The sequence below is a fragment of the Miscanthus floridulus genome, chromosome 10 (genome assembly GCF_019320115.1).
Source record: "Miscanthus floridulus cultivar M001 chromosome 10, ASM1932011v1, whole genome shotgun sequence".
In the NCBI taxonomy this organism is placed as follows: Eukaryota; Viridiplantae; Streptophyta; class Magnoliopsida; order Poales; family Poaceae; genus Miscanthus; species Miscanthus floridulus.
The window spans coordinates 6065483-6075343 of NC_089589.1; the positions used below are offsets into that span (position 1 = coordinate 6065483).

Here is a 9861-nt window from a genome sequence, read left to right on the forward strand (position 1 = left end):
CGTACTGCTAGGGGCCTTGTGTTAAGCAGCTGGCAGTTATGATGGGCAGCCAGCCAGCCAGCGGCAGATTAACGAACACAGTTACACAGTGATACATAAAGCTAGCTAGCGATCTTGCGCGGCCTTTGGATCGACTCAGGGTGCGTTTAGATCCAAAAAAAAAAAAAAATTGGATTTTGGCTCACTGTAGCATTTCATTTGTATTTGGTAATTAGTGTCTAATTATGAACTAATTAGGTTTAAAAGTTTCGTCTCACGATTTCTCGACCAACTGTGTAATTAGTTTTTTTTTTCATCTACATTTAGTACTCCATGCATGTACCGCAAGATTCGATGTGACAGTTACTATGCAAAATTTTTTGACAAGTAAACAGGGCCTCATAAAAAAAAAGGGAAAGTTGATCTTCGCTTGAACATGGAAGAAGAAAGGTGACAGATGCATGCTGCTAACTGTATTCTACAGGGCCTGCATGATGCAGTGCAACAGCAACTGCAACTGTAACTGCAAGACATGCACGCAGGATGCAGCAGGGCGATGGTGCGTGCGTGCGTGCGTGGTAGCTTTTGCTAATTCCAACGTAGCAGTAGCAGAAGATCTTCGTCTGCTGCTGGTGTATCTGGCCCGCTGCCGCCTGCCTGTCCCGTCCATGGCTCCATGGGCACGCAGCCGCACGCATGCAGCAGCGGCAACCACGGAGCAGAGCAGAGCAGAGCAGCACATGCAGCTCATTGCTCCCATGCATGGGGCTCATGGCCACACAGGCCACCCACGGGCCTCCCCCCATGTGCCATCACAGCAGGTTCACACGCTTTGCCTCCAGGCTAGGCCTGGCCGCTGCTTGTCCCCGGGGACGAGACGACGACGAGGAGGGAGCTCAGTGCTTGTTGTGACAGTGTCCAGGCGTCCAGCTGCTGTGCTGCTTCTGCACCTTTTTAGGCACGTAGTACTCCGTACGCAGGCAGGCCGAGGCAGGCGAAGCACCGAAGCGCGAAGCACCCGTGCACAGTTTGCACATGCGTGCAATGGCAACATGGGCAAATCGCGGGACGCCCACGCCACTCCACCCTACCATCGTTTTCGGCTTGCTCGTGTGGTCCTTTCTCCTATTTCTTCACACACATGCACCAGGATTTTTTTTGTATGAGTGGTATATATTTAATGAAGTAGTGATTTTGTTAAAAGATACTATTTTATTGTGGTAATTAATACCTGAACACTATAGATATTAAAACAATATTTTCTAAGAGTAGATGAGAGTGTGAGAGGGAAGTTAAAAGTGATCATTATACCCCTGACCATTATACCACAAACCTTAATAGTTATCTAAAAAAATTCATAAATTTTGCATATGGAGTTGGATGAAGATGGGTTGAGTTGTATATAAAAAGTGTAGAGCCTAATAAGATGTACAACTTTGTAAACCCTTTGTCCTTGAATAAATTAGTTTCTAGAGTGGTCTTAAGTTTTTTTTTGCGTTCATCCAATTTATAGAAAATAGCATAAATATCTATGACACAAAATAAATATATTATGAAAATATTTTATGATGTATCAAATCTAATGATATTAATTTCTTAACATTTTTTCCTATAAATCCAATCTGGTTTAAAATATTTGACTTAAGATAAATTTAGGAATTGAATTTTTCCACCAAAGATGAATCAAATTTAATTATTCATGAGCAATTAAATTACAAAAGTTGAATTTAGAAATTGGTTTATAGTTGACAAGTTTTTTATTTGAAATTATTTGCAGTGAATATGTTTTTAGTGGAATTTGCAGTGAATACGTAATACGTTGGCCGATACCAATGTGTCCGGTTAGCCGATAAGGCCCAACCCAATTATCCCCTACATGTGGGTCGCCCGCCCTGCCTGCGCCCGGGCAAATCGCGTGACGCCCACGCCACTCTACCCTACCATCGTTTTTGGCTCGCTCGTGTGGTCCTTCCTCCTATTTCTTCACACAAATGCACCGGATTTTTTTTGTATGAGTGGTATATATTTAATGAAGGGCATGACTTAATAGTGATTTTGCTAAAAGATACTATTTAATTGTGGTTATTAAAACCTGGACACTATGGACATTAAAACAATATTTTCTAAGAGTAGATGCGACTGTGAGAGAGAAGTTAAAAGTGACCATTGTACCCCTGACTATTATACCGCAAACTTAATAGTTATCTTAAAAAATTCATAACTTTTGCATATGGAGTTGGATGAAGATGGGTTGAGTTCTATATAAAAAGTGTAGAGCTTAATAAGATGTACAACTTTGTAAACCCTTTGTCCTTGAATAAATTAGTTTCTAGAGTGGTCTTAAGTTTTTTGTTTGCGTTCATCCAATTTATAGAAAATAGCATAAATATCTATGATACAAAATAAATATATTATGAAAATATTTTATGATGTATCTAATCTAATGATATTAATTTCTTAACACTTTTTCCTATAAATTCAATCGAATTTAAAATATTTGACTTAACATAATTTTAGGAATTGATTTTTTCCACAAAGATGAATCAAATTTAATTATTCATGAGCAATTAAATTACAAAAGTTGAATTTAGAAATTGGTTTTGTAGGATCTCTGGTACGCCTAGTGGGGGGGTGAATAGGCATGTAACAATTCAACTCAAACCGAAGTCAAATTCACCAGCGGCATGTCGCTCTTTGAGCGCGGCACTGCCGCACCTGCAGGAGAGATTAGTTCACAATTCAAAATCTATCCAACAAAATTTAGATCGGGTAAATTTCTTAGCTTCCTGCAGTGTGGTAGATCACAGATCGACAGCTGAAAGTGATGGGAACACCACACACAAATAGATCGGCCTCAATCCTAGAAATTACCTCAACAACAACAAGAACACAAGTGTAGCAACACAAGCACAGGATGACACAAGGATTTATCCCGTGGTTCAGCTTGCCACCAAGCTTACATAAGTCCACGTTGTTGAGGTATACCACTAAGGTTTAGAGATTTGCAACCCTACCTTGTTCTCAAGTTAAGAGAGTGAACTTTTGAGATGAGGGATGATTTTACTTGCTGCAAGAGGTGATTACAAACCTTTTGGGGCTATCACACAAGTTGGCAAGCTCACCAGGCGACGCTCTAGCCGGCTAGGAGCCAAACTCCAAGAGTAACAAACACAACCATCGGTCAAAACATGAACCAAGTGCTTTTTAGAGTTTGGAACCAATAGAGATGCTCTCTTATCAAGTTTTGGACCCTTATCCCTCAAGGATTGATGGAGAAATCAATGGATTTGCTTGGGGGCTTGAGGTCAACAATGAAGTGAGAGAGAGAGAGAGAGCTCCTGCTCTATTTTGAGTGTGCTGAAGTGAGGAAGAAGGGAGCAGATTGGTTCGTTACCGTTGGGAAAGAAAGGGAAAGGTATATATACCTCCTAGGCTCCAATAGTATCTTAAATCGTAGATAGCCGTTGGGGAAAAAAAGACAAGGTATATATACCCTCAGCCCCCAACGGACATTGCACCCAAGATGTCGGGCGAGACGAGGTCCGCAGCCTTGAGGTCGGGCGAGATGAGGCCGTCACCAAAGGGTCGGGCAAGCCAAAGCCTGCGACCAAAGGGTCGAGCGAGCCGGAGCCCGCGACCAAAGGGTCGGGCGAGCCGGAGCCCGTGACCTTAGGGTCGGGCGACACGAAGCCCACGGCCAAAGGGTCGGGCGAGCCGAAGCCCGCGACCTTGGGGTCGAGCGAGATAGAGCCCGTGACCAAGGGTCAGGCGAGACAGAGCCTGCGACCTTAGGGTCGGGCGAGACGGAGCCCACGACCAAAGGGTTCGGCGAGATGGAGCCCACGACCAAAGGGTCGGATGAACCGAAGCCCGTGACCTTAGGGTCGGGCGAACCGGAGCCCGTACCCAAGGGGTCGGGCGAGTCGGAGCTCGTACCCCGCAAGACACTAAGGATAATAGTGAAGTGTAGTCTGTCTTGGCTGTGAATCTAAGGATACATGTGGTTGTTTGAGCACTTGGTAGCATATATTAGCTTAAGCATTGTGCCCTCCTTTATAGTACGTCTTTTTCTATACTCAAATTCAATATATAAAAGAATTTAAACCTCCTTTGAGTTTGAAGCCATCTATATTTGTAGTTGGGGGCTCCTCCGTTTCGTGTAGCATTCTCGAATATAAATTCCCTGCTTGTTATCTCGATAAATCTCATTAGTTCTCTAATTACGAGGCCATTATCACAAAAACCCACAATTAAGACTTGATTGCACTTTCAGGTTTATAGTTGACAAGTTTTTTATTTGAAATTATTTGCAGTGAATATGGTTTTTAGTGGAATTTGCAGTGAATACGTAATACGTTGGCCGATACCAATGTGTCCGGTTAGCCAATACGGCCCAACCCAATTATCCCCTACGTGTGGGTCGCCCGCCCTGCCTGCGCCCGAGCCCGGCGCGCGGGCCTGACACTACTGCGATGTCGCCATGCCCGCCAGCGACGAGCCTCCGTGCCGGCTGAGAGAAACAAATGAGCAGAGTCCTGAAATGTCAGTTCAGAGAAAAAGGGCTCCGACCCACCCATGCGCTGGCTCGCTGGCACCGCGCATCCCTCGCCACCTCTGCACCGCCACCATGATCGCGGCCGTGTTGCAGGGTCTCATCGACGCGTCCCCGCTGCTGGCCGAGTTGCAGACCCTCCACACGTAGCTCCTCGCATCAGGTCTCACCGGCAGCGCCGACCTCTCCGTCAAGCTCCTCGTGCTTCACCTCCGGTGTGGCTCCCTCCACAACGCCCGCGCCGTGTTCGACGGAATGCCGAGCCCGACCCATGCCGCGCACAACTACCTCGTCGCGGGCTACTTTCGGTGAGGCCGCCCCGCTGAGGCGCTCGGGGTCGTGCGGTGGCTCACGGCGTCCACGGGGCGGCTTGACGTCTTCAAGCTGTCCATGGCCCTGAAGCTGTCCGCGGCGCTGGCTCTGCCCGGGGTCGTCGCCAGGGAGGTCCACGCGCGCGCTGAGGTCCGTCGTACAGTCCGACGATATCCTGTTCATGGCCCTAGTGGACGCCTACATGAAGAGCGAGTTGCTTGGGTATGCGTGCCGGGTGCACGGCGCGATGCCTGTCTGGAGCGTCGTGTGCTCCACGGCGCTGATCGTTGGTTGCATGAATGAAGGGCTGTTCTAGGATGCTGAGGCGATATTCGAGGAGATGGAGGGGAAGGACGTCGTGGCGTACAACGCCATGGTGGAGGGTACAGCAAGACGGAGGAGACGGCAGAGGCTAGAGGGCTCGCTCGAGGTGTTCAAGGCGATGTAGCGGGCAAAGTTTCGGTCCACCGTATCGACATTTGTGAGCGTGTTCGGGGCCTGCTCACTCTTGTCGTCGCTAGAGCTTGGCGAGCAGGTGCATTGCCAGGGATTGAAGAGCGGCCTAGTCTTTGACATCAAAGTTGGAAGCGCTTTGGTAGACATGTATGCCAAGTGTGGCCGGGTGGAAGACGGCCAGGATCTTCAGCCAGATGCCAGAGAGGAATGTGATCACCTGGACTTCGATGATCGACGGTTATGGGAAGAACGACCTCTCTGACGAGGCCCTCCAGCTGTTTGGCAAAATGCGAGAGCGGCGAGATGTGAGGCCGAACCACGCCACCTTCTTGAGCATTCTGCAGGCGTGCGCACACGCTGGGCTGCTGTCTCAGGGCTAGGAGGCTTTCCAGAGCATGGAGAGTGAGTACTTGCTGCGGCCGCGGATGGAACACTATGCATGCATGGTGGACTTGCTGGGTAGATTCGGAAGCGTGCGGCAAGCCTATGATTTTGTCCGAGGTATACCGGTGAGGCCAAATGTGTGGGCAGCGCTGCTCGGGGCAGCTACACTGCACGGGGGCATGAACATGGCCAACATTGCATCGAGGGAGGTCTTTGAGCTGAGCCGCAAGGGAAGACCGGGTGCTTACATGGCATTCTCCAACACACTTGCGGCAACTGGGAAGTGGGACGGCGTGCATGATGTTAGGGAGATGATGAAACAACGAGGCGTGCTGAAAGACGCTGCCTACAGCTAGGTCGGCTCTGAGAACCCGCTGCTTGTCGACTGATGTACAGGTATAGTTTTTACCTAGCCATACCATGTAAAATTTCTCCTGTAACATTTTAACATCAATCTATTGGAGAACAATGCATTTTTGCAATTCATATGATATAGAATCTATAAGTGTCATGCTGCTGGCTTACAGCTGAGAAGTAATGTCTTTGTATTCTGATAGTCAGTAATTAGCTTTCCAGAAAAACCAGATAGATCTGTTTGTTAATTTAGTATCCTAATTTCTCTTCCCTAATTGTGTTTGTTATACTCATACCTCAATGAAATTAATGAAGAAATTATTTTTATGCTGGATCATGTTACTGCATTGTGCAGGCTATACCAGTTGATATGTAGGATATATTCTCATATAGACTAACGATTTTCTATAAGTCTTCTTCTCAAAATGATGTGACATTTCCATCAGTTTAATCCTGGTTTGCTGCAAACTGAGTTTTCATGTGTTTCAACTTCTTTCTTCACAATGCTATAATGTGTTCAATGTAATATGAGGATATAGGTAACTCCTTGTTGCTTCTCTACTAGAACATGTGCTCTGAAATAATAAGTAGAGTTTTCTTAAGTACTGTTTTTGTAGGTTTTATTGCCTGGAAAGTATTACTTTAGAGGATCATATCTGCAAAAAATTAGGTATAAAATCTCCATGCTGCTCATCAGTCATCATTTGAATTTTGAGAAGTATTAGTTTTTAGGTCTAAAATCGCTGTGCTGAAGATCATCAGATTTATTGATTTTGTGTAGATTAGGAAGAATGCAGTTAAGGAAAAACAAACTATACTTATACTAATTCGTTGTGCTAATTATATTAAGGAATCCAGAATTGCAACACTTTAGTTTCGTTTTTCTAAATTCATTTTCATTATCAATTTTGTTTGTTTGTACTAATTCCAGGAACGGTCATGGTTGATATAGTCAGAGTGAATGCGGACACAAGGCACCAGAGAACCAGAACAGTCCCTTTGAAAGAAAAAGAGAGAACCAGAACAACATTTATCTTTGGTGGATTAATTTAGTCATGAATACACTGCATTTTTCCTGCTTTTGGGACATTCTCACATGGCATTTGAAAATGTTTATATGATTGTTCACGAGACATGCATAAGTTTTTGGAATAAATATTTGCCTTAAAAAAATAACATAAATACGATGTCATGGGCTTAACTTTTATGCCCATAAGCAATGTCAGTTAACCTTGTCAACGGAATAGTCATTCACCAAGAGGAATCTTTGAGAAGTGGTGGATCCCTCTGCAGCTCTGCTCATGTTCCTAGTACCATGTACTACAACTTGGTAACATGCACTGAAACAAATCTCCAAAAAAAAACTCAGTAAGCCAACTATTACAGACCTGTATCTACAATCTATTTTGCCGTTAGTGACAGGAGATGCACAGGTCTCTCTTTTCTTCACTCCAAGATCATCCCTCGGCCTCTTTGTCCCTGGCAAAAATGGTAAGTAAAAATGATCAACATATTCCAAAAACAACAATTTCAAATGATCAATATATACCACAAGTTCAGGTAGGAAGAAATCGAGCGGAGCACAGAATCTGCCATGGAGCCATGGCTCAGGGAACAGGAAGATCTGAGAAAGAGGAGGAAATAATTGGCTGCAGGCTCATGGTCCGCCCCAGGCCTAATCTGTACAAAGGACCCAGGGTTTCTCCGAGGAAGCAGCATCTAGGTGACCTAGAAACCCCGCATCCACCGACGCGGATGGCATAGAAGGGCAGGGAGGCGAGGTGCGTGCACTCATCAGAGACGACGACCCTTATCCGTGGCCGGTCGCAGAGTCCCATGAGGAGAGCCGGCGTGGGAGGGAGGCTAGGGTTTAAACGCCGTACCTTGAGGTGGCTGTCATCCACGGAGCCACCGGAGGGCAGCGACCTGGTGGCTGCCTCTCATGTCGCCGGCGAGCGCCTCTACGAGGAGGCAGGGCACCTCCGCCGGGGGCGGGGTCGGCGCTAGGCCGCCGTGACCCGTCGCACATGAAGCAAGGGTTTCCTGTAGCACTGGAGCACACACCGAGCAGAGAGAGGAGGCAACGCCTGGGGGAGGGAGCAGCGACGCCGGCGGCGCGCCGTGGCTTGGGACGGCCACCGCCGGTGGCTGGGGACAGCGCCACACCGCAGGCCGGGAGCGCCGTCGCGCCCCGCCAGATATGGAGGGGATTTTTAACTTTTTGCCATATTTACCAATGGCACTTCTCCGTTTGCTATCTTGATACGCGTCCCTACACGTTTGTCATTGCAAACAGTAACCTTCCTACGTTTTTGTTATTTTTTGCTGAGGTGGCCCACCAGATGGACACGCCAGCGTGGCAGGGAGCCTGGGAAGGCCTAAAGAGCATGCGAAATGACCTATGTACCCCTGTTGCTTCTCTCCCTCCAATCGCTGATGCGTGGCCCCCACATGTCAGCTACGTCTTCAACCTCCCACCATCACCCGCTCAGCATCGGCGGCGGCACGTACAACGCCATCCCGTCCTCGACGGCAGCTCCGCCGGGCACTGCACAGCTGGCCACGTCCGTCTCCATCATCAGGCGGCGGCCCGTGATGCCGGGGGGCATGCCAGCAGGGATGGCTCCCGGCGACCTCGCCCAGAGCATGTATGTGAACCACGGGCCGGCCTCGGCGGCAGTGCTCGTCCTGACGCACGACACCGAGATGACGACATAGCTGGCCGTGCCGGTGCCGCATGGGCACACGGACAGCGCGAACATGCTCCCCCGCTCTGCCGCCGTGGCGCCGCTGCTCCTCGCCTTCGCCCTGTGGGGCCACGTTCCCCGCCGCGTCTGCCTCCCGTGAGCGGAAGAGGACGAACCCGTAGCCCTTGGATCTACCGGACTGCTTGTCAGAGATGACGCGGCAGTCCTCGAGCTCGCCGAAGCACGAGAAGGTGGAGCGGAGGTCTTTGACGCCGGCGCCCCAGCCAAGGCCGTGGACAAAGAGCTTCCTGCTGGCCGGGTCGGCCTCCACGGCGCGGCGCATGGCCGCCATCGTGGCGGGGCTCACCTCCACCACCGTGTAGAGCAGTGCGACGAGCTGCTCCCGCGACAGCGGCTCGAGCAGCTTGGCGATGTCCTCGGCGTCGTCCTCGGCCGCGGTGGGCTCGGGTGGGTCGTCGGTGATGAGGAAGTAGATGGTGCCGTGGGGCTTGGGCTCCGAGGACATCGGCTCCTGGCTGTGGTTGTGGGCAGCTGCCTCGGCGGCGGCGGCGGACTCGGCGGGACCGACCTTGCGTTTCTTCGGTGCCATCAGGAAGCGAGCTATGGTTTAGGCACAAGCTTGCGGAGGAGGGGCAGGGGAGATTGGGATGGTGGGAGGTTGAAGACGAAGCTGACATGTGGGGCCCACGCATCAACGATCGGAGGGAGAGAAGCAGCAGGGGTACATAGGTCATTTTGCATGCTCTTTAGGCCTTCCCAGGCTCTGCCACGCGGGCGTGCCACCTCAGCAAAAATAGCAAAAACGTAGGAGGGTTACTGTTTGCAATGGCAAATGTGTAGGGGCGCATATAAAGATGGCAAACGGATTAGTGCCATCCGTAAGGATGGCAAAAAGTTAAAAATCCCGATATGGAGAGAGCGAGAGGGAGGAGAGAAAATTTTTTCCTCTCGACAGATGGATCGGGAGGGGCCGAGAAGCGTTTGGACTCTGGACGGAGAAGGGAAAAGATGAGAAGCTGAGTATATATTCGTCCGGCCTGGATTCAAATGAGAAGCCGTTCGAGGCAAAGAGATACAGAGGGGAAGTCGTAGAAGCTACGTAGAAGAAGCAGAAGT

General features: G+C 49.1%; 1 pseudogene; it reads left to right on the forward strand.

The window, feature by feature from the left end:
* Positions 1-4459: 4459 nt before the first annotated feature.
* LOC136487909 (pentatricopeptide repeat-containing protein At1g28690, mitochondrial-like) lies at positions 4460-6072 on the forward strand (annotated as a pseudogene).
* Positions 6073-9861: the final 3789 nt, after the last annotated feature.